Below are 25,893 nucleotides of genomic sequence, written 5' to 3' on the forward strand. Positions count from 1 at the left end.
TTGGATATAGAAATATATCTTACCCAATAAAAAGGTAAAGGACATAAGAAAAAAAGGGATGAAGTAGCATGGGTAAAGGAAATGGCAGGTTAAGGGGGAAGTAGTCATAAGCAAAACAGATTTGGACAAGATAAAAAGACAGAAGGATAAATAGAAGAAAATAGGATAAAGAAAAATACAAAATAATCAAAACTGAATGCAAATAAGATAAACTCACCCATAAAACAGGAGATAGCAGAATATATTACAAGCAAAAATATAATAATATGTTGCTTACAAGAAACACACTTGAAACAGAAAGATGCAAACAAATTTAAAATAAAGGTCCAGAGCAGAATTTATTATGCTTCAACTGAAGTAAAAAGAAGAAAAAAAAAAAAAAAACAAGGGTATCAATTATGATCTCATACCAAGTAAAAGCAAAAATAGACCCAATTAAAATAGATAACTAGGGAAATTGCATTTTGCTAAACTGTGCAATAGATAATAAATTAATATCAAAATGTTGACAGCAACTTTTTCATACATATCAGAAAAGAAAAATGATAGAGGGTTTAAGAGAGAAAATATATTTACTAATAAACTATTGATTGAGTTGTGAACTAGTTCAACTATTCTGGAGAACAATTTGGAACTATGCACAGAGGGTTCAAAAACTGTATATTCTTTGATTTAACAATACTACTCTGTGTCTGTCTGAAGAAATCAATGAAAAAGGGAAAGGACCTATATATGCAAAATATTTATAATAACTCTTTTTGTGGTGTAAAAAACTGGAAATTGAGGGGATGCTCATCAATTGGGGAAATGGATGAATGAATCACATGTTTTGCTATGAGAACAATTAGGAGATGGTTTCAAAAAGAACATGTCAACCTCTATATGATCTAATGTAAAGCGAAGTGAGCAGAACCAGACCATTACACACAGTAACAGCAATGTTGCAATGAGGTTCATCTGTGAAAGATTTGGCTACTCTAATCAATATGATCCAAGACAATTCCAAAACACTTATGATAGGAAAAATGTTATCCACATCCAGAGAAAGAATTAATGAATTCTGGGTACAAACTATAGGAGGATTTTTTTCTCTCTCTCTTTTTTTTTTTGTATTATTGCTAATATGGAGATAATGTTCTTCATTATTCCATGTGTATAACTGATATAATTTTGCTTACTTTGTCACTTGATCGGGGCAGGAGATGAAGGGAGAGAATTTACAAGTCAAATTTTAAAAGAAAAAGATGTTTAAAATAAGTACATATTTTTCTAAATAAAATAATCCTAACCTCAATTCTCTAAGAAAATTTACAAATAAACGTTCCCCACTTATATCTTTTCATACAAAAGCTACAGTGACCTTGATAGAGAGGTGCTTTATAAAAAAAAAATGAAAATCACAGACCAAGAAGTAAACAGAACCCATAGGCACAATGTTATCTAAATTAAGGGTAAACTCATAAGAAAGAAAAAGACTAAGATATGCTCACACAGCCTAGAATAAGCTGATACCTTCTGGACAATTTGGCCCAGGATTTCTCTATGCCTATATCTGTGTGTTTTGCAAAAAGTCCATGAAATTCCTTCATACTAAATTTGTTTTCAGTCTAATCTACCCCACTGGGAGCAATTATATTATTATTAAGCTGACTAGTTAAAAATCTAAGTGTTCACAAGCTAAGTTAAAGCCTGTTGGAAAACCATGTGTGTTTGAATAGTGAAACTTCATAATCAGATTCTAATGTTGTCTAATGTTTTGATAGTTTCAGAGTCACACAGAATTATATGCAACTAGCAAGACTGCCACTGGCAAAGAATAATAAGTTTATCACATTTACATACAGATGAAATTTGGCTTAGCCTTCTAATTGTTGTCATTCTATCATATTTGTAATGTTCTTTTTATAAGAAGGTTGATTTATGTGTCATATCACCTACCTTACAATACAATACAGGTGATATCAAGGTTTTCTCACCACATTACAATGAATAGAGGTTTTTAGATAAATATCAGTGAGTTTAGTGACCCCTTTTCAATAGTAACAGAGAGGTTTTTATAAGCCAGCTTTTAAGGTAACTTCTGTTAAGCTTCTTAAGCATAATAGCAGTACAAGAGGGACTAAATTCTCTCATATGGCTTTTAGGTATAATTTTTTCATATCACAGACCTGTGTTTTTCATGAATTTTTGATGTAATTTAAAGTACAATGTTTAATACACATGTATTGTCCAATGGACCCAATGTTGATATACTAATTGAAGATAATCTAAACAAAGTCTTTAGCCACAAAAAGAATGAAAGATATAGGATAATACCTACTAGGATTAGATGAATCAAGTAAGCACTTTTAGAAGATGCAAGCATCTTCTAAAAGTTGGCATACAGTAACAAGCAGCCAATAGACAGAAAAATATGGAATATTAGTAAAAGAGTGGGGATGATAAAAGAGACAATCTTCTGGAGAAAATAAGATTGGATGGGATGATTTGTGCATGCACAAAGATTTGTCTTAAAAAGAAGGGCCACTTCTTCATATAAGACACCCTTGATGGAAGAGATAGTGGGAGAAAGGGAGAAGAAAGAGCCCATAGATCATTTTCAGTCAACAAATATTTATTAAGTTTATTTTTTTTCAGTGAAATACAAAACAATGTTTTGGAGAAAGGTGGGAAAAGATATTGAAAAGTTTTGGGAAATGTGCTATAAATTTCATTTTCTGCTTTCATATCTTTGCAGAACCATCTTTTATGCTTTAATTGCATTCTCTCCTTATCTCTACCTCGTAGAATTCTTGAATCCACTTAAGAGTCACCTCCTATAAGATGATTTTTGATTATTAATTATTAATTATTAATACCATATTCTCAAATTTATTTTATGTTTATTTGCTTTTATATTGTACCTCCCAACTGAATGTAAGCTCCTTTGAAAGTAGGCCCTGTTTTTGTTTTGTTTTTTCATTTTTGCCTTTGTATCCCCAGTGCACATAATTGTTGTTTAATAAAGGCTTGTAAAATTGAATTAATGTATGGGATACATTTTTGGAAATTCTTAAGTGCCACATAAATGGTAGCATTATTATATAATCAAAAATCAAAAAAAAATTCTACTTACATTTTACTTGTTTATAAAGAACTAGAGAAGATATCAAAGATAAAACAAAATGGCAACCTAATTGGACATAATTCATAGACAACCAAATTGTGGACTTTTATTTGGATAGCTCCCAGTGTTATGATGAAAATCTGCTTTTTAAATGTATTTTTAAATAAGTGAAAAAAGTTCTCATTTAAACAAATTAATACTAATCTGTATCCAATTAATCAACTTTGTACTGATATGTAGAAATAGACATTTTGTCTCTCATACTGTATCACAGAATATTATAACTGGACAGGATCTGAAAAATCTTGTAGTCTAACCAATCAATTTAATTTTGAAAGCAAAGCCCAGAAAATTGATATATTTTGTATGAGATAACAGCTTCTCTGTGATAGGGCTTGAATCTAAATCCATGTCCCAAGACTCCTAGTCTAGGGCTCTTTGCATTAAAGCATATTTAACCCCTTCAATCCAACCCAAGAGATATTTATTAAATATTAACCTGTACTGTACACAATTATAAGTGGCTAAGTATAATCATATGGAATTCTTGAATGATAACATTTTCTTTTAGTGAATGTTTCATAATCTGTTTTATAATGATATCTAATTCAAGTGTCAACAATTTTTCCAAAGGGATGTACCAAGATTCCAACCCTCATTCTTATATCTTGAGAACTGGCTACTTATCATTTCTGGAAAGGGCAGTAATTCAAGGATCAATAAACAACCAAGTGTTTACTAAATTTCTACCATGTGCCATATATTTGCTAATTACTAGGGATAAAAAGACAAAGACTGACACAATTCCAACTTACAAAGATTTTAAATTATAAAAGAAGAAATTATAAATATATTCAGCATAAATATAAATACATGAATATAAAGTAATTTTATACAAAAGGCAATTTAGGAGAAATGGTACTGATAATTGAGTGGTTAAGAAGAGTTTTCAAGCAGAAAAAAATCCCTGAGTTAAATATTAAAGAAAGGAAACTCTATGAGGCAGGAGTAAAGATTCTAAGTATATGGGAGCGTAAGTACAAAGACATGAAAAAGGATCTATTTGTGAGGAACAAAGAAGTTTGACCTGGACAGAGTGCAGGTTAAAAACTAATGTCCAATGAGGCTAGAAAGAGAGGCTGAACAGGTTGCAATAGCTTTAAAATTTTTTTCAAGAGTTTATATTTGATTGTAGGAACCATAGAAAACAACTAGGCTTGATAAAAGAGGAGAGTTACTAATGAAAAAAAAGTCAGATGAAGGTGGTCTAAGTGTACCTGATCTAAAGCTATATTATATAGCAGCAGTCACCAAAACCATTTGGTATTGGCTAAGAAATAGACCGGTCGATCAGTGGAACAGATTAGATACAAAGGACAAAAAAGGGTACATCTATAGCAATCTAGTGTTTGACAAACCCAAAGATACCAACATTAGGGATAAAAATTCATTATTTGGAAAAAACTGTTGGGAAAACTGGAAATTAGAATGGCAAAAATTAGATATGGATCCACACTTAACACCATATACCAAGATAAGATCAAAATAGGTCCATGATTTAGGCATAAAGAATGAGATCATAAATAGATTAGAGGAACAGAGAATAGTCTACCTCTCAGACCTGTGGAGGAGGAAGGAATTTATGACCAGAGGAGAACTAGAGATCATTATTGATCACAAAATAGAAAATTTTTATTACATCAAATGAAAAAGTTTCTGTACAAACAATATTAATGCAAACAAGATTAGAAGGGAAGTAACAAATTGGGAAAATATTTTTATAGTTAAAGGTTCTGATAAAGGTCTCATTTCCAAGTTATATAGAGAACTGACCCTAATTTATAAGAAATCAAACCATTCTCCAATTGATAAATGGTCAAAGGATATGAACAGACAATTCTCAGAAGATGAAATTGAAATTATATCCACTCATATGAAAGAGTGTTCCAAATCACCATTGATCAGAGAAATGCAAATTAAGACAACTCTGAGATACCACTACACACCTGTCAGATTGGCTAAGATGACAGGAACAAATAATGATGAATGTTGGAGGGGATGTGGGAAAACTGGGACACTAATACATTGCTGGTGGAGTTGTGAAAGAATCCGGCCATTCTGGAGAGCAATTTGGAACTATGCCCAAAAAGTTATCAAACTGTGCATACCCTTTGATCCGGCAGTGATGCTATTGGGCTTATATCCCAAAGAAATACTGAGGAGGGGAAAGGGTCCTGTATGTACCAAAATGTTTGTGGCAGCTCTTTTTGTAGTGACTAGAAACTGGAAGATGAATGGATGTCCATCAATTGGAGAATGGTTAGGTAAATTATGGTATATGAGGGTTATGGAATATGTTGCTCTGTAAGAAATGACCAGCAGGAAGAATACAGAGAGGCTTGGAGAGACTTACATCAACTGATGCTGAGTGAAATGAATAGAACCAGAAGATCGCTGTACACTTCAATGTGGTATGAAGATGTAGTAGTAGCACTGCTGGATCAAAGCGTATGCACAGTTTGATAACTTTTTGGGCATAGTTCCAAATTGCTTTCCAGAATGACTGGACTTTCACAACTCCACCAACAATGCATCAGTGTCCCAGTTTTCCCAGTGTTGCCTCCAACATTCAACATTATCTTTTCCTGTCATCTTAGCCAATCTGACAGGTGTGTAGTGGTATCTCAGAGTTGTCTTAATTTGCATTTTTCTGATTAGTAGTGATTTGGAACACTTTCATATGAGTGGATATAGTTTCAATTTCATCATCTGAAAATTGTCTGTTCGTATCCTTTGACCATTTATCAAATGGAGATTAGTTTGATTTCTTATAAATTAGAGTCAGTTCTGTGTATATTTTGGAAATGAGACCTTTATCAGAACCTTTAACTGTAAAAATGTTTTTCCAATTTGTTACTTCCCTTCTAATCTTGTTTGCATTAGTTTTGTTTGTACAAAAGCTTTTTCATTTGATGTAATAAAAATTTTCTATTTTGTGATCAATAATGATCTCTAGTTCTCCTTTGGTCATAAATTCCTTCCTCCTCCATAGGTCTGAGAGATAGACTATCCTCTGTTCCTCTAATCTATTTATGATCTCATTCTTTATGGCTAAATCATGGACCCATTTTGATCTTATCTTGATATATGGTGTCAAGTGTGGGTCCATATCTAATTTCTGCCATACTAATTTCCAGTTTTCCCAACAGTTTTTTTTCCAAATAATGAATTCTTATCCCAAAAGTTGGTATCTTTGGGTTTCTCAAACACTAGATTGCTATAGTTGTACCCTATTTTGTCCTGTGTACCTAATCTGTTCCACTGATCGACTAGTCTATTTCTTAGCCAATACCAAATGGTTTTGGTAACTGCTGCTTTATAATGTAGTTTTAGATCAGGTACAGCTAGACCACCTTCATCTGACTTTTTTTTCATTAATTCCCTTGAAATTCTTAACCTTTTTTTCTTCCAAATGAATTTTGTTGTTATTTTTTCCAGGTCATTAAAATAGTTTCTTGGGAGTCTGATTGGTATAGCACTAAATAAATAGATTAGTTTGGGGAGTATTGTCATCTTCATTATATTCTCTTGGCCTATCAAAGATCACTTAATGTCTTTCCAATTATTTAAATCTGACTTTATATTTGTGACAAGTGTTTTATAATTTTGCTCATATAATTCCTGACTTTTCTTTGGTAGATGGATTCCCAAATATTTTATTTTTTCGACAGTTGTTTTGAATGGAATTTCTCTTTGTATCTCTTGCTATTGCATTTTGTTGGTGATGTATAAAAATGCTGAAGATTTATGTGGATTTATTTTCTATCCAGCAACTTTGCTAAAGTTGTGAATTATTTCTAATAACTTTTTATTAGCATCTCTGGGGTTCTTTAAGTATACCATCATATCATCTGGAAAGAGTGATAGTTTGATTTCCTCATTTCCTACACATATTCCTTTAATCTCTTTCTCAACTCTTATTGCCAAGACTAGCATTTCTAATACAACATTGAATAGTAATGGTCATAGTGGGCAAACGTGTTTCACTCCTGATCTTACTGGGAAAGGTCCCAGTAAGATCAGGAGTGAAACAAGTTATAAATAAAATAACAAGTTATAAATAAACAAGTTATAAAAAACAAGTTATAAATAAAAAACAAGTTATAAATAAATAAAAGTTTATCTCCATTATATATTATGCTTACTGAAGTTCTTAAATATATGCTCCTGACTATTTTAAGGAATAGTCCATTTATTTCTATACTCTCAAGTGTTTTTAGTAGGAATGGATGTTGTATTTTTATCAAATGATTTTTCTGCATCTATTGAGATGATCATATGGTTTTTATTAATTTGATTATTAATATGGTCAATTATACTGATAGTTTTCCTAATATTAAACCAGCCATGCATTCCTGGTATTAATCCTACTTGATAATAGTGTATTATCCTGGGGTTGATTTTCTGAAGTCTTTTTGCTAATATCTTATTTAAGATTTTAGCATCAATATTCATTAAGGAGATTGATCTATAGTTTTCTTTTTCACTTTTCATCCTATCTTGTTTAGGTATCAGTACCATGTCTGTGTCATAAAAGGAGTTTGGTAGGACTCCATCTCCTATTTTTTCAAATAGTTTATATAACATTGGGGCTAATTGTTCTTTAAATGTTTGGTAGAATTCACATGTAAATCCATCTGGTCCTGGGGATTTTTTTCCTGGGGAGTTGATTAATAGCTTGTTCTATTTCTTTTTCTGAAATGGGACTATTTAAGCAGTTTACCTTCTCCTCTGTTAATCTAGGAAGCCTATATTTTTGGAGGTAGTCATCCATTTCACTTAAGTTATCAAATTTATTGGCATAAAGTTGGGCAAAGTAACTCATTATTTCTCTAATTTCCTCTTCATTGGTGGAAAGATTCCCCCTTTTCATTTTTAAGACTAACAATTTGATTTTCCTCTTTCCTTTTTTTCTGATCAGATTTACCAAAGGTTTATCTATTTTATTGGCTTTTTCATAAAACCAACTCTTAGTTTTATTTAATTCAATATATCTTTTTTTACTTTCAATATCATTGATTTCTTCTTTTAATTTTAGAATTTCAAGTTTAGTTTTTGGTTGGGGGGTTTTAATTTGGTCTTTTTCTATCTTTTTAAGTAGCAGGCCCAATTAAATGATGAGATCTACTCCTAAGGAAAAGACATAAGACACCAAGATACTGGAGTAGAAGAAGCACTCATGCCAATTTTCCCAACATTTCCTTCCAAGAAACTTTAAAATAATGCCTTAAATTGAATACTGAAATGGCAGAGTTAACCAAAGATCAGGGAAAGATCAGGCTGATAACTTGTCGCCCGAGACAACTTTGGAGGGTAAAATGAGAGATCTGTGACAAGGGACAGGAAGTTGGCCTAGAGAACCTATGAATGAAACACCAGTGAGAGAACTAGATAGTGGTAACAGATGCATCAGTACTTTGGAGCCTCTCAAACCAAAGACAGTAAGAGGATCTGGCCATTGTTCAAAAAGAGATTATAAAGGGCTCCTATACTAGCACTGGAAGCCAGACCAGATGCTGTTTGACAAATTCATTTCCTGTACTTATTGCAGGTCATAATCAAGGATCCAGAGGAGCATTTTCATTCAAGAGGGAGCAGAAGCCCTGAAGAGAAGTACTGCTTTTCATCAAAAGGATTTAGGGACTCTAAAGAAATAGTTTGATACAATGTCATCCTACCTTCTCACCCTTATGAAACCAGAAACAGAACCTAAATTTAACATGATGTTTAAAGTCAAGAATCAGGGTACAAAATGAAAATGACAACAAATAAAAATCTATCATGTTGTCAGGGAAAGTCAAGATATAAACTCAGAAGACAATGGAGTCAAAACAGCTGCAAGCAAAACCTTCAAGAAAAAAAGTGACCTGAATTAGAATTCAACAAAAATTCCTAGAAGAGTTTAAAATATTGATTTTCAAAATCAAACAATACTAGAGGAAAATTAGGCAAAGAAATGAGAAAAAAGGAAGAAAATTGTGCAAAGATAATTAACAAATGGTAAAAGAGACACAAAAATTAGTGAAGAAAATAACATTTTAAAAATAGAATTGGCCACTGAAGAAAATAAATTTTTAATTATCAGTGGAAATTAAGTAAGTAGATACTAATGACTCCATGAGATATAAAAAGACAATAAAACAAAGTTTAAACATGCAAATGGGAATAAAATTTGAAATATCTCGTCGAAAAATTGATTTGGAAAATAGAGGAGATAATTTAAGAATTATTGGAGTACCTGAAATCCATGATCAAAGAAAGAGCCTATACATCATATTCTAAGACATATCTAGGAAGAACTGCTTTAATAACCGAAAACTAAAGGTAAAATAAAAATTAAATTAATCTATTAGTCCTACGAAGCTGATCATAGAGGCAACAGCAAGCTACTAGACTTGATAGAGGAGGAGAGTTACATTGTAACTTCTACTCCTAATGAAAAGACATCATAAGCCAAAATAAGGGAGTAGAAGAAGCACTCACACCAACTTTCCCAACATTGCCTTCTAATAAATTTTAAAATGATACCTTAAAAAAGATCTCAGAATGTCATGTATTTTAAGCTAAATCTCAGAGCTCCTAGGTCAAAGAAAAATCCTTCTAGCAAACATAAAAGAAATATTTCAAATATCATGGAACCATAGTCAGGAGACCCAAGATTTAGTGGCCTCCACATTAAAGAAGAGGGCTTAGAAAATGATATTCCATTCCCCAGTTAAAAAATGATCAAAGGATATGAGCAGTCAATTTTCAAATGACAAAACTAAAGCCATTTATACTTATATAGAAAAAATGCTCTAAATCACCATTGAATAGAGAAATACAAATTAAAACAACTCTGAGGTACTATCTCACATCTCTCAGATTGGCAAAGATGAAAGGAAATGATAATGATAAATGTTGCAAGGGATGTGGGAGAACTGGTACATTAATGCATTGTTGGTGGAGCTATGAAATGATCCAACCATTCTGGACAGCATCTGGGACTATGCCCAAATTGCTACAAAACTGTGCATAGCCTTTGACCCAGAAGTATCACTACTGAATCTGTATCCCAAGGAAATCATAAAGGAGAGAAAAGGGCCTACATGCAAAAAATGTTTGTAGTAGCTCTTTTTATGGTAGCAAAGAATTGGAAAAATAATGGATGCCCCATCAATTGGGGAATGGCCAAACAAGGTGTCATATGTGAAGTTAATGGAATATTATTGTTCTATAAAAAATGATGAACAAGCTGATTGTAGAAAGACCTGGAAAGATTTACATGAACTGATACTAAGCAAAACAAGTAGAAGTAGGAATAATTGTACATAATAGTAGCAAGAATGTGTGATGACCAACTATGAAAGACTTGGTTCTTAGCAGTTCAGTGCTCCTAAGTAACCCCAATAGACTTTGGACAGAAAATGCCATCTGCATTCAGAAAAAGATCTAAGGAAACTGAATGTAAATTAATACATGGTATGTTCATTTTTGTTTTTTTGTTGTTTTTTTTTTAATCTCTCCCAAGGTTTTTCTCTTTTTTTTGATTTTTCTCTCCTAACATGATTCATAAAGTAATGTGTATTAAAATTAAATAAATTAACTACAATAAAATAAAAAGAATACACTATTTCAGAAGGTTTACTAATTGGGATTAAAACTAAGAATAATCTGCCAAGCAAAAATAAGTATAATCCTTCCAAGGAAAATTAGATATTTAATAAAAACAAAGGACTTTAAAGCATTCTTGATAAAAAGATCATAACATAATAGAAAAGTTGACTTTCAAATACAAGACTCAAGAGAAGCATGAAAGGGTAAAAATGAAAGAAAAATCATAACAATATTAGAAAATGATTAACTATGAAAGACTTAGCTATTCTGATCAAGACAATCAACTAAGACATATCTTATGCCACAGAAAAGTGACTATTTTCTACTTTCCTCAAAAAAATTATTATCTGGTTCATAGCCTATCCTCACCAACTTCTGCTATCATTCTAAAGAGACTTCAACATAAATAATGGTGCTCCCTCAAATATCCTAGCCTCCCAATTCCTCATCATTTCCCATGACCTTCTTTTTTACTTCATTTTATTTATACAAAGATAATTATATATATATTTTTTGAGTAGGTGAAAGAGGTGATTTTTTTGCCTCAATTGCTAGCTAACCTTAATTATTGAATGGGCAAACTGTTGAAGACCTTATCTTAAAAAGGCAAATGTCTCTCATTTCATCCAGAGCCATCTCCACTCATCTTGATCTATACCTTGCCACTGGACTCAGATGGCTTTGGAGGGGAAACTGAGGCAGGTATCATGGCATCATCTCTTTGATGTCATGGTCCTCTTCGAGAATGGTCAAACAACAAAAATAAGACCTATGATGAGAAATGCTATCTCCAGAGAGAGAATTGATGAACTCTGAATAAAGATTGACACATACTATTTTAAACTATTTTTTCTTAGGGTTTTTTGTATCTTTTGCAACATTACTAATATGGAAATATGTTTTACATCACTTCATATGTGTAACTGATATCAAAATGCTTGCTTTCTCAATTGGGCAGAGGGACAAAAGAGAAAGAGAAAATGCAGAACTGAAAAGTTTTTAAAATGAATGTTAGAAATAATTCATGTAATTGAGAAATGTTTAATGAAAAATGAAAAATATTTTTAAAATACATTGGCAACAGTGAGGATAATACAGTGAAATATAGAGAAACAATTAGGAGGTTATAATAATCTTGCTAAAAATATGGGGGAAAGTGTTTAAAACACTAATGGTTAAAGGGAAAACTAAAATAAATATTAAATTTTATTTCATACTCATTGGATTAACAAAACTGACAAAAAGTAAAAAACAACAAATATTGGAAGGGATATACAAAAACAATTACATTAATGCACTGATAATAAAAATGTGAATTAGTCTAGCTATTTAATAAAGTAATCTGGAAATATATCCCCAAAGCTACTAAACTTGAATATCTATGATGATAAAAAATTAGAAATTGAGGACAAACCTGTCAATTGAAGAATGGCTAAAAAAGGTTTTGATTATATATATATCTAATAGAAAATAATTGTACTATAAAAATTGTGGAGATAATTTCAGAGAAGTTTGGAGAGACTTTTAGGAAGTAATTCAGAGTGAAGTAAACAGAACAAGGAGAACCACTTTATATAATAGCAACAAAATTATAAAGACAAATAACTTTGAAATCCTTAGAATTTCTGACCACAGATTAATTAACCACAAATCCAGAGGGCTCAAAATGAAGCATGTTATCCATATCCTGATAATAACTTCATTTATTTATGGTATAGATTAAGATATTTTTCTGGACATGGCCAAAGTTGGTTTGAGTTTCTTAACAATATGTGTGTGTGTGTTTTATGTGTGTAACCATTTCTTTTCTTTCTTTTTTCTTTTTTTGGTGGGGATTTTTTTTCTTAATCTTTTGTAAGAATGAGAAGGGGGAGGAAGAGATTGCAACCTGAAAATGAAAGAAAATTTAATTTTTAAAACAAATCTAGGCAAGAGGAAATGAAGACCTGAATAAAAGTGGTTAACTTTGTCAATACAAAAAAGGGGTCAGATGCAAGAGATGTAAAATTAGAAATTTGGCAATTTAGCTGTGTGGGATGATCAGTCAATAATAATGCCAAGGTTATAAAACTTGAAGGATGATTAACAGAACTAGAGGAGTTTAAAAGAAAATAGGGGATGGGGTGAAGAGATAATTAATTTGAATTTTCTCTAGAATATCCAGTCTCAAATGTCCAAAAGGCAATAGATGATACAGGTTTGAAGCTCAAGCAAAAGAGTGGGGAATGAAGATACAGTTATAAATATAATGATATTGATGTAAAACTAGCTAGAATGAGATCAAAATGGGGCAGAGACATTAACAGAGACATTCATATATTATTCATCTGCATACAGATGAAAATCTCATGAAAATTTCTGAAGTTATTTACAGAGAACTAAAGTATATAGGGAGAAGAAGATCTAAGATAAAACAGTGTTGAAATCAGAAAGATCTGAGTTCAAATTCTGCTTCTAACAAACTAGTAAGATGCACACATTTAAAGACATTTCATTTCCAAAGAGTCATAAGAACTATTTAGGTCCAATATATGGCAGAGCCTTCTTTTTTTTTTAATTTAATTTAATTTTTTTATATTATTTTATTTTACTTTTTAAATTAATTTTATAATTATAATTTTTTAACAGTACATATGCTTGAGTAATTTTTTTTACAACATTATCCCTTGCACTCACTTCTATTCTGAATTTTCCCCTCCTTCCCTCCACCCCCTCCCCTAGATGGCAGGCAGTCCCATACATGTTAAATGTGTTATATAGTCTATCCTAGATACAGTATATGTGTGAAGAACCGAATTTTTTGTTGTACAGGAAGAATTGGATTCAGAAGGTACAAATAACCTGGGAAGAAAAACAAAATTGCAAACAGTTTACACTCATTTCCCAGTGTTCCTTCTCTGGATGTAGCTGATTCTGTCCATCATTGATCAGTTGGAACTGATCTAGATCTTTTCTTTGTTGAAGATATCCACTTCCATTAGAATACATCCTCATAGAGTATCATTGTTGAAGTGTATAATGATCTCCTGGTTCTGCTCATTTCACTCAGCATCAGTTCATGTAAGTCTCTCCCAGCCTCTCTGTATTCATCCTGGCAGAGTCTTCTGAGCTTACATTGATTGTTATAATCAGCTACAGTAACATACATTGTTCATTGACAATAACATTATGATGTAATTTTGGTCCTTTTCAAGCATGACAGATAAAACAAGGAGTGAACAAATAAGGTTCTATAATCAAATGTTCAATAATCCAAACTAATGTAAATGACTATTAGCAAGTCTCATTGCCTCTTATACTCCTCTATAATGATGTATTGCTAACCTGTTTGGATGAATAGACTTGGCATATTAGGAATTCTCTGCAGTGATGACATCCCAAGTCAAAACCAAAAAAACAAACAAACAAACAAACAAACAAAACCCCAAAACAATGAAAAATTTCAGATAAACGATAAGATCAAATTCACTGAAAAGTTGATGCTCACAACTAGCTAAGAGGTTAGAAATACACTCAATAGAATAGCTAATTTTTTCTTGCTAAAGTTTGGTTTGGGAATCATATTTAGTGCTTTCATACAAAAAAATACACAAAATTATGTCATACAAATGGGCATATGAGGAAATTCTCTTGGAAATCAGTCAATCAATCATCATCCAGAGCCCATGATTGCCTTATCAGTTTTTATGAGAAATAGTTAGGTACTTTAATTATGCTGCTAAATGTATACATCATCCGATATATAGAAAGGTTCTCTTCCTATTGATAACTTTCTAAATGTTCATTTGTATGTGTAATTTTAATCTGTCCCACTGAAAACTCCTCTGAGATATCTACCATATTTATATGAAGTATTTCTGTTATTAGTCCTGAGGGATGTTTTAAAGATACTTTCCACTGAAATGAATTCAATATGGCAGACACCCTTAAGAGCTCTGGCTGATAATTCCAAGTGGCATTTTGTTTGTCTTTTACAAAGACTACACTTGTTGACTCTTGCTCAAATTCCTCTCACCTCATCCCCACCACAAACCCAAGCAAGCCCAGGAGCATATATGTGGTTAATTATATTGCCTGCACCTGTTTTCCCAGACAGTCACCAGCTGCCCAATGTCACAGTAGTGGTAGTGGCTTTGTGTGCTGCTAAAGCAATAAACCTGTATTCTACGGACAACAAGAGACTCTTTTGCTTTCTGGGCTAACAGGAACCAATTTAACCACTCCATGGTAAGTAGTTGCCAGATTTTCATTTTTGCAGAAGGAACCGCATCCTATGCTTTCCTATGCGTGCCTTACCAAGGTAGGTCCTGGGAGGCTATCTATAAAAATGTGTTTCATAGTTTGGCTTCTACTATGTCAGACACTCAGACCTCAGGGCTTGTCACTGCCTTCTAAAAGAGAAACTCAGTTCATAACTTGTGACTCAGCCTTGAGAAAATTACACATTCTGTCAACTGCAGTTATTGCAATCCCTTTCACTGTGGAAAAGTACAAGTTCTCTCTAAGCTTTAGGAATCAGATTAAGTGATAGTGAGGAACTTCTTAAATACCGCAAGTTTTATTATGTCAATCATTAGTATCCTTAGCAAAGAGAGTAAAGAATAAAGGAAAATAAAACATTTGCATAATAACTTAGAACATCCCCAATTCATAAGGTAGAGCCCTCAGAAAATTTTATCTCAGGTGCAAGTTTCTCTGTGGGTACATAATCTTCTAAAACTACAACCCACAAACTTGTATCCATGTGGTTTTTTGACAGAAAGAGTACACAATCACTTTAAAGCAAATGTGTTTAACAAAATTTCATAGTAAGAAAAATAATAACACAATATTTCTCCTATAAATCTCCCACAAATGCATATGACACTAGTGAGAAGAGTGTATTTATATAAGAAACATAAGGAAAGGCACAAAAGCATTGCACATGTGTAGTCAAAATACATACGTGGTAGAATAACTCCCACCTACAATGTTGTTAGGCTGTTGAGTTTTTCTAGTAATGTCAACACAACTACCACTGTGCTTCCTCTTTCTTGCTTATCTCATATTCCCCATTAAGTGAACCTTATGCTTTCTTTCAGACATAGTAGTATCTAGCACTACTATGCTTAATGCTGTTCTATTCTACAGCCAGAAGTTTGCTATTCCTAGACTTGTGATCTCCACTAGATACTATTATTTTAGGCATATTGTTCCCACCATATGCCCCTCTGTTTTACTGCCTCAAACTTAGGCTTAACAAAAACCTTTCTTAGCTCTCTACCAAGGAAAGAACCAGTACTATCACATTCCTTCAGTTTAAATAAAGTCAAAGGACTTTTCCCCAGTTATTTTTCAAAAGCAAAAACCATGACCTAATGAAGCAAATTGTGATCCCTTTAAGAAAGTAGTCCTTTCAGATTGATTTATTCCTTTCTAATTCCCAACCCCTCCTCGATGATGCATTATCAATTCAAGAAGCTAGGATCTTTGATTCACAAATCCTGGTCAAAAAGCACTCCTTTTGAATTCCAATAGGAAATCTGGACTTGTCCCAGCCCCCACCAGATCTGAGCCAACTTGGGCTCTCACAACCCCCATTGGATCTGAGCCAACTTGGGACTCCACCCATGGGCCCCTTTAGCTAAATTTCTCATTATAAAAGAGCCAAGGTGGAGTCCTCTCTTTGCAAAGGTTCCAAACATGTCAGCCTTATTCCTGGCATGCCAAAGGTCTCTGTCCACTACAATACTGTTTCTGGTGCCCTCTTCTCTTTACCCTCACTCATTTTCTTAACTAGACTTTAACCTTACTTCCAATGCCCATAATAAATCTCTTTTATGAATCTAGGTTTTTGGGTCTGTAAATTTCTTTGCAGGGGACTCTTGCGCTGCCACTAGACCTCATTTAACTCCCTAACATTGAGCCAAATCCTGAGGTGTTGCAGAAGAGCTCCATTTGATTCCCTGAACCCCGAACCTGTCATTAGACCTAATTTCATTTGGTTACTCCAAATCTATACCTCATCATTAGGAACACTACAAAGTTTCTCTTCTAAGGGCTTACTTAGTCCCTTATGTCATAAATCTCACTATATCCTAACGTAAGCATTCCATATACTTTGCTTTTATTTTTTTTTCCAACAAAGGCTAAGTTATCATGATGTATTGGAATAAGTAGTAGATTTGAAGTCAAAAGAGTATGGTTTCAAATCCCACCTCATATTTTTACTACCTGTGTAACTTTGGGCACATTATTTAACCTGTTTGTTTTATTCTGTTTGTTGTTTGTTTTGTAGGAGAAAAGTGGGGTTAAGTGACTAGCCCTGGGCCATACAACTAGTAAGTGTCTGAGATCAGATTTTAATTCAAGTCCTCCTGATTTATGAAATAATTTAACCTTAAGAGTTAGGTGGTATAGCTAGACCTGGAGTCAAAAAGACTTAAATTCAAATATGGCCTCAAATACTTACTAGCTCTATGATCCTGAGTAAATCATTTTTTACTCCTTTTTGCTTCAGATTCTTGGTCTATAATATATATGAGAATCAAATATGATATTTACAAAGCACTTAGCATAGGATCTAGAACATAGAAGGTATTTTGTAAATGCTTATCTTCCTCTTTTTTTGCCTTGGGGTTTCAATTCTATAACATTCAAAGGTGGGATTACATGACTGAGATTTCTGCTGTCTCTAGATGAGGAGTTTTTAACTCTTGGTTTTATGGGATTTTTTTTTGGCAGTCTGGTGAAGCCTGTAGATCCTTTCTCAGAGGAACATTTTTAAATGAACCCAATAAAATACATGGAATTACAATAGAAAGCAATTATCATCCAAATTCATGAATCTCTTTTTTTCTCTTTTTCCTCTCTTTTTTTTTTAAATTAATTTTTGTAATTATAACATTTTTGACAGTACATATACATGGGTAATTTTTTATCCCTTCACTCCCTTCTATTTCGAATGTTTCCCTCATTCCCTACACCCCCTCCCCTAGATGGCAGGCATACCCATACATGTTAAATATGTTATAGTGTATCATAGATACAATATATGTGTGCAGAACCGAAATTTTTTTGTTGCACAGGAAGAACTGGATTCAGAAGGTGAAAATAACCTAGGAAGAAAAACAAAAAAGCATGCAGTTTACACTCATTTCCCAGTGTTCCTTCTCTGGGTATAGCTGATTCTGTCCATCACTGATCAATTGGATCTGAATTAGATCTTCTCTTTATTGAAGATATCCACTTCCATCAGAATACATCCTCATACAGTATTGTTGTTGAAGTGTATAATGATCTCCTGATTCTGCTCATTTCACTCATCATCAGTTCATGTAAGTCTCTCCAAGCCTCTCTGTATTTATCCTGCTGGTCATTTCTTATAGAACAATAATATTCCATAACATTCATATGCCATAATTTATCCAACCATTCTCTGATTGATGGGCATCCATTAATTTTCCAGTTTCTAGCCACTACAAAAAGGGCTGCCACAAACATTTTGGTATATAGAGATCCCTTTCCTTTCTTTAGTATTTCTTTGGGATATAATCCCAGTAGTAGCACTGCTGCATCAAATGATATGCACAGCTTAATAACTTTTTGGGCATAATTCCAAATTGCCCTCCAGAATAACTGGATTCTTTCACAACTCCACCAACAATGTATAATTTGTCCCAGTTTTCCCACATCCCCTCCAACATTCATCATTTTTTGTTCCTGTCATCTTGGCCAATCTGACAGGTGTGTAGTGGTATCTCAGAGTTGTCTTAATTTGCATTTCTCTGATCAATAGTGATTTGGAACACTCTTTCATATGAGTGGAAATAGTTTCAATTTCATCATCTGAAAATTATCTGTTCATATCCTTTGACCATCTATCAACTGGAGAATGGATTGATTTCTTATAAATTAGAGTCCTCTATATATTTTGGAAATGAGGCTTTTATCAGAACCTTTAACTATAAAAATGTTTTCCCAGTTTGTTATTTCCCTTCTAATCTTGTTTGCATTAGTTTTGTTTGTACAAAAGCTTTTTAATTTGATGTAATCAAAATTTTCTATTTAGTGATCAATAATGATCTCTAGTTCTCCTTTGGACACAAATTCCTTCCTCCTCCACAGGTCTGAGAGGTAAACTATCCTATGTTCCTGTAATCTATTTATGATCTCATTCTTTATGGCTAAATCATGGACCCATTTTTATCTTATCTTGGTATATGGTGTTAAGTGTGGGTCCATATCTAATTTCTGCCATACTAATTTCCAGTTTTCCCAACAGTTTTTTTTTTTTTCAAATAATAAATTCTTATCCCAAAAGTTAGTATCTTTGGGTTTGTCAAACACTAGATTTCTATAGTTGTACAATATTTTGTCCTATGAACCTAACCTGTTTCACTGATCAACTAGTCCATTTCTTAGCCAATACCTAATGGTTTTGGTGACTGCTGCTTTATAATATAGTTTTAGATCAGATACACAGCTAGGCCACCTTCATTTGATTTTTTTTTTCATTAATTCCCTTGAAATTCTTAACCTTTTGTTCTTCCATATGAATTTTGTTGTTATTTTTTCTAGGTCATTAACATAGTTTCTTGGGAGTCTGAATGGTATAGCACTAAATAAATAGATTAGTTTAGGGAGTATTGTCATCTTTATTATATTCACTTGGCCTATCTAAGAACACTTAATATTTTTCCAATTATTTAAATATGACTTTATTTTTGTGGCAAGTGTTTTGTAATTTTGCTCATATAATTCCTGACTTTCCTTTGGTACATAGATTCCCAAATATTTTATACTTTCGATAGTTATTTTGAATGGAATTTCTCTTTGTATCTCTTGCTGTTGGATTTTGTTGGTGATGTATAAAAATGCTGAGGCTTTATGTGGATTTATTTTGTATCCTGCAACTTTTCTAAAGTTATGAATTATTTCTAATAGCTTTTTAGCAGAATCTTTGGGGTTCTCTAAGTATACCATCATATCATCTGGAAAGAGTGATAGTTTGCTTTCCTCATTACCTACTCTAATTCCTTTAATCTCTTTCTTGACTCTTGTTGCTGAAGCTAGCATTTCTAATACAATATTGAATAGTAATGGTGTTAGTGGGCAAGCTTGTTTCACTCCTGATATTACTGGGAAAGGTTCCACTTTATTTCCATTACATAGGATGTTTACTGACAGTTTTAAATATGTGCTCCTGATTATTTTAAGGAATAGTCCATTTATTCCTATATTCTCAAGTGTTTTTAGTAGGAATGGATGTTGGATTTTGTCAAATGCTTTTACTACAAATATTGAGATGATCATATGGTTTTTGTTAATTTGGTTATTGATATAGTCGATTATGCTAATAGTTTTCCTAATATTGAACCATCCTTGCATTTCTGGTATAAACCCCACTTGGTCATAGTGTATTTTCATGGGGATGATTTTCTGTAGTCTTTTTGTTAATATTTTATTTAAGATTTTAGCATAAATATTCATTAGGGAGATTGGTCTATAATTTTCTTTCTCTGTTTTCAACCTACCTGGTTTAGGTATCAGTACCATGTCTGTGTCATAAAAGAAATTTGGGAGGACTCCTTCAATCCCTATTTTTTCAAATAGTTTATATATCATTGGACTTAATTGTTCTTTAAATGTTTGGTAGAATTCATATGTAAATCCATCTGGTCCTGGGGATTTTTTTTTTAGGGAGTTGGTTAATAGCTTGTTCTATTTCTTTTTCTGAAATTGGACTATTTAGACTATTTACTTCTTTCTCTGTTAATCTGAGCAAGCTATATTTTTGAAGGTATTCTTCCATTTCATTTAAGTTATCGAATTTATTGGCATAAAGTTGAGCAAAGTAACTCCTAATTATTGTTCTAATTTTCTCTTCATTAGTGGCAAGTTCTCCCTTGTCATTTTTAAGACTAACAATTTGATTTTCCTCTTTCCTTTGTTTGATCAGATTAACTAAGGGTTTGTCTATTTTGTTGGTTTTTCATAGAATTAACTCTTAGTTTTATTAATTTTATTTTTAGAATTTCAAGTTTCATGTTTGTCTGGGTTTTTTTTATTTGTTCCTTTTCTAGCATTTTTAGTTGTAAGCCCTATTTATTGATCTTTTCTTTCTCTATTTTATGCAAGTAGGCCTCTAAAGATATAAAATTTCCCCTTATTACTGCTTTGGCTGTATCCCACACATTCTGGTATGATGTCTCATTATTGTCATTTTCTTGGGTGAAGTTATTAATTATGTCTATGATTTGCTGTTTCACCCAATCATTCTTTAGTATGAAATTATTTAGTTTCCAATTATTTTTGGTCTATTTTCCCCTGGCTTTTTATTGAATGTAATTTTCATTACATCATGGTCTGAAAAGGATGATGCATTTACTATTTCTGCCTTACTGCACTTGATTTTGAGGTTTTTATGTCCTAATATATGGTCAATTTTTGTATAGGTTCCATGAACTACTGAGAAGAAAGTGTACTCCTTTCTGTCTCCATTTAGTTTTCTGCAAAGATCTATCATATCAAGTTTTTCTAGTATTCTATTTACCTCTTTGACTTCTTTCTTATTTATTTTGTGGTTTGATTTATCTAATTCTGAGAGTGCAAGGTTGAGATCTCCCATTATGATAGTTTTGCTGTCTATTTCTTCTTGCAGCTCTCTTAATTTCTCTTTTAAGAATTTAGATGCTGCACCACTTGGTGTGTATATGTTTAATTTTGATACTGCTTCATTATCCATGCTAGCAAGATATAGTGCCCTTCATTATCTCTTTTAATTAGATCAGTTTTTGCTTTTGCTTGATCTGAGATGAGGATGGCTATCCCTGCTTTTTTGGCTTCACCTGAAGCATAGTAGATTCTGCTCCAACCTTTTACCTTTACTCTGTATGAATCACCCTGTTTCAGGTGTGTTTCCTATAAACAACATATTGTAGGATTCTGGCTTTTAATCCAGTCTGCTAACTGCTTCCTCTTTATGGGGGAGTTTACCCCATTCACATTTATGGTTAAAATGACTAATTTTTTATTACTTGCCATCTTATTAACCCTACTTATGCTTTTCTCCTTTCCTTCCCCCTTACCCCCTCACCAGTATTAAACTTGTGAATACCACTTGCTTCTCACATCCCTCCCTTTTTAGTACCCCTCCCCTACCTTAGAGTTCCTCCCACTAGTTTACCCTTTTTCCTCACAAATTCTTTATTCCCTTCTGCTTAGCTTACTCCTTCCCTTTTCACTTTTTCCCACCCATTTTTCAATGAAGTAGAAGGAGTTTCACCATAAATTGAATATATCTATATTTTTCTCTTTAAGCCAATTCTAATGAGAATATGATACACACTGTGTTCATCCCCCTCCACTTTACCCTTTTTTCTGGTATAATTTCCTTTCCATCTCTAGTTTCTAGAACAAATTATACATGTATTCTTTATATATCTTTATGGCAGAAATATAGTTCTCAAGATTTCTTTCTACCTTTTTAGAAATCTCTTGAGTTCTGTATTTGAAGATCAAACTTTTTGTTTAGATCTCATTTTTTTTCATCAATAATAGATGGAATTCATTTGTTTTGTTGAATTTCCATCTTTTTCCCTGGGAAAAAAATGCTCATTTTTTCTGGGTAAGTTTTCTTGGCTGCAGACCAAGTTCCTTAGCCTTTCGGAGTATCATATTCCAGGTTCTTCATTCTTTTAATGTGGATGCTGCTAGATCCTGAGTTATCCTTATTGTGGCTCCTCCATATCTGAATTGCTTTGTTCTAGCAGCTTTCAATATTTTGTCCTTTGTCTAATGGTTCTTGAACTTGACCATTATATTTCTTGGCATTTTGATTTTAAGGTCCCTTTCAGTAGGTGATTGATGAATTTTTTCAATGTCTATTTTATCCTCTGTTTCTAAAACATCTGGGCAGTTCTCTTTGATAATTTCCTGGAAAATAGTGTCCAGGCTCTTTTTTTCCTCATATTTTTCAGGGACTCCGATTATTCTCAGATTGTCTCTCCTGGATCTATTTTCCAGGTCTGTTGTCTTCCCAAGAAGATACTTGACATTCTTTTCCATTGTTTCATTTTTCTGGTTTTGCTTGACTGATTCTTGGATTTTCCTTGAGTCATTCACTTCTATTTGTTCAATTCTGATTTTCAAAGATGTATTTTCTTCACTCACTTTTTAAATATCTTTTTCTAATTGTCCAATTGAGTTTTTAAAGTGAATTGTTTTGTTCTATGGAATTTTTTTTCCATTTCACCAATTTTATTTTTTAGAGAGTTATTTTCTTTTAACAACTCACTAATTCTGTTTTTCTTAGAGTTGTTTACCTTTTTAGGTTCACTAATTTTGTTTTTCAATGATTTGATTTCTTTATCCACTCTGTCTTTAAATTTGTGGGATGACTTATCCAGACTCTCTTGCCAAGTTTCCCTTTCCTTTTCCCATTTCTCTTCTAGTTCTCTTGTGAGAGCCTTTTTGATCTCGTCTATGAGAGTTTTGTGTATTGAGGAGCAGATCATATCCCCCTTTGTGGATTCATCTGGAGAGAGTCTGTTTTTAGTCTCCTCAGGGTTTAAAGTCTTCTCCTTATCCAAATAGAAGCTATCAATGGTTAGAGTCTTTTTAAAGTTTTTGTTCATTTTGTCAGAGAAGAATCAAAGAAAATAAACTAATAAGAAAAACAAATAGTTTGCTTTGGGAGGGGGGGGAATTGGGCTGGATGATATTACAGGGTTTACTCTACAGACTGTGGGAGACAGCAGTGAGGCACTACCAGGACAGCAATGGCTATGCTGGGTTTGCTCTCTGAGACTCTGAGGCTCTGAGAATGTGCTGAGTCACACTGGGTGGGGGTGGGGCTGGCTAGGTCTTGAGAGATGCTATCTTTGGGGGGTTTTAGTCTTTACCTCTTGTGTTTACAGCTTCTCTGCTGATTTTGGCTTGCTGCCAAAACAGAATATCCACACTGTGGTTAAGGTCATTCTGCAGAAAGGCAGAGATCGTACCCCTCTCCACTCTGATCTTACAGTGTGAGCTGCCTTCCAAGCTCTCCTGCTTGCCCTCAGCCTGCGTCCAATCTGTTTGTCCCTGCCCCAGAGCAAAAGCAAACCTTTTCTGGAGAATTTCAAGGATGTCTTTTGTTGGTAATTATTTGTGGATTTTTTTCCAGTCAAGCATTAATTCCGAGGCTTGTCATGAAATAAATTCTGAGAGAAAATGTGGAGCTTAAGCAGATGTGTGCCTCCTCTCCGTCATCTTGGTCAGAAGTCCTCCATGAATCTTTTGAAATCCATCCATGTTCCCTAAAGGAGACTAGAGTTAAGAAAGCTAATTCTATTTTTTTTTGTTTTGATTTGTTTTGTTTTGTTTTAATCCTATGACCTAAACTTTATAATGGTTATTTTCCTATTAACTACTAATCAGCTCTGGGGTTTAGGCTTCTTCAAACCTTAAAATCCAATTCTTTTCTATTCTCACATGGAAATGAATCAATAGCAGGTGGAGGGAGGGGGTAAGATAAAACAATCATAAGCTTACACCATAGGGTAAGGTCATTGTTTTTTCTTCCTACCTAACCGTATTGTTAGTTTTTCATGTAGAATTAGAGGTAGCTTTTAAAATTTGGAGAAACAACTAGCCTTAGCTCTAGCATATCCTAGTTTAGCATCAACAAGATATCCCTAAGTAGAGGGATACTTAATATTCAGTTCAAATGATCTGCTCTCCCAATGAGCATATTTTTTCTGGACATACTTATTTATATCCACTTTGTCTTCAGTATGATAGAATGTAGGTATGAAGACTGTTTCTTTTTTTGGGGGGGAGGGGTCTTTGTACTCCCACCATCTAGCACCAGTGGCTAAAACACTGAAAGTGCTTTATAAATGTTTGTTGAATGAATTATTAAACTGAATTAAAATCTAAGCTGACTTGAAAATATACACAGTAGTGGTAGTATATGTACACATATATAATCCTTTATAATGCCTTAGATTTCAAATTATTTGCTTTAGTAATTTCTGATTTGAAATTCTTGTTGTGGCTGCTTCATTCTTCATTTTAGAAGAGAAAAAATTTCATGATTTTGGGCTTAGATGTTTGCCTGTGGCTGTTTAATTCCATATGAATATGGAAGGCTCTACCACAGGTTAGAACAAGTAGTTCATTAGAACATTTAGGATGGAGATGTCTCTGGATTTGTATGTCTCACATTTCTTTCAATTCTGCTTTGCTCATGGATAATAGCACTTTCTTTAATGTAGTCATGTCATGTGGGGTGGTCCTATACCAGTGGTACCCACATCTCACAATCAATACTAATGTTCTTCAAAGAGACTTTGATAGTGTCTTTGTGCCACATCTTCTGTGAGCACTTATCTTGCGTGAGTTCTCTGTAAAATAGACTTTTAGGTAGGGTATATTTGACATTCAGGCTATACAGCCAGCTCAGAGGAGTTGAACTCTTTGCAGTGGAATTTGAATACTTGGCAGAGGACTTCAGCATCTGGTGTCTTATCATGACAGGTAATCTTCAGAGTATTCCTAAGATAACTCAAGTGGAAGTAGTTCAGTTTTCTGCAAGGGCACTTTCCAACTGTCCATGTTTCATAGACATGCAACAATGAGGTCTGTATGATGCCTCCATGAACCTTCAGTTTGGTAATCAGTATATTATCTTTTTTCTCCCATACTTTCCTTCAGAACCTCCTAAACACTGAACTAGCTCTGGCAATGTGTGAAGCAATCTCATCTTCTATGTGGATATCCCTGGAAAGTAAACTGCCAAAGTAAGTGAACTTATCCATTTGCTCAGTTGTTCACTCATATCCAATTCCCCATGATCCCATTTGGGGTTTTCTTGACAAAGAGACTGGAGTGGTTTGCCTTCCTTCTCCAGCTCATTTTGTAGATGAGGAAATTGAGGCAAATAGGGTCGATTCACCAAAGGCCCCAGTCTTAAGTGTCTGAAGCCAAATTTGAACTCATGAGAGTGAGTTTTCCTGACTCCATGCTCAGCACTCTATGCACTACCACCTAGCTGCCTATATTACTATCTGCCCATAGTTATCTACAGCATTCAAAATTTCTCCAATTATTGTGAATAATGGTTCCACATATAAATGATGTGGTACTGGCTCCTGAAGGACCTCTGT

At 33.3% G+C, this 25,893-nt stretch overlaps 1 long non-coding RNA gene across 2 annotated transcripts in view; it reads left to right on the forward strand.

Moving 5' to 3' along the window:
* Positions 1–25,893, forward strand: part of LOC141551119 (uncharacterized) — a 1,110,497-nt gene that overhangs the window by 478,209 nt on the left and 606,395 nt on the right. For both annotated transcript variants that reach the window (XR_012484789.1, XR_012484788.1), the window contains exon 7: positions 25,442–25,527. This is a non-coding gene — a long non-coding RNA (uncharacterized LOC141551119). The remainder of the gene's footprint in view (positions 1–25,441; positions 25,528–25,893) is intronic.

Source organism: Sminthopsis crassicaudata, chromosome 1 (assembly GCF_048593235.1).
Source record: "Sminthopsis crassicaudata isolate SCR6 chromosome 1, ASM4859323v1, whole genome shotgun sequence".
In the NCBI taxonomy this organism is placed as follows: domain Eukaryota; kingdom Metazoa; phylum Chordata; class Mammalia; order Dasyuromorphia; family Dasyuridae; genus Sminthopsis; species Sminthopsis crassicaudata.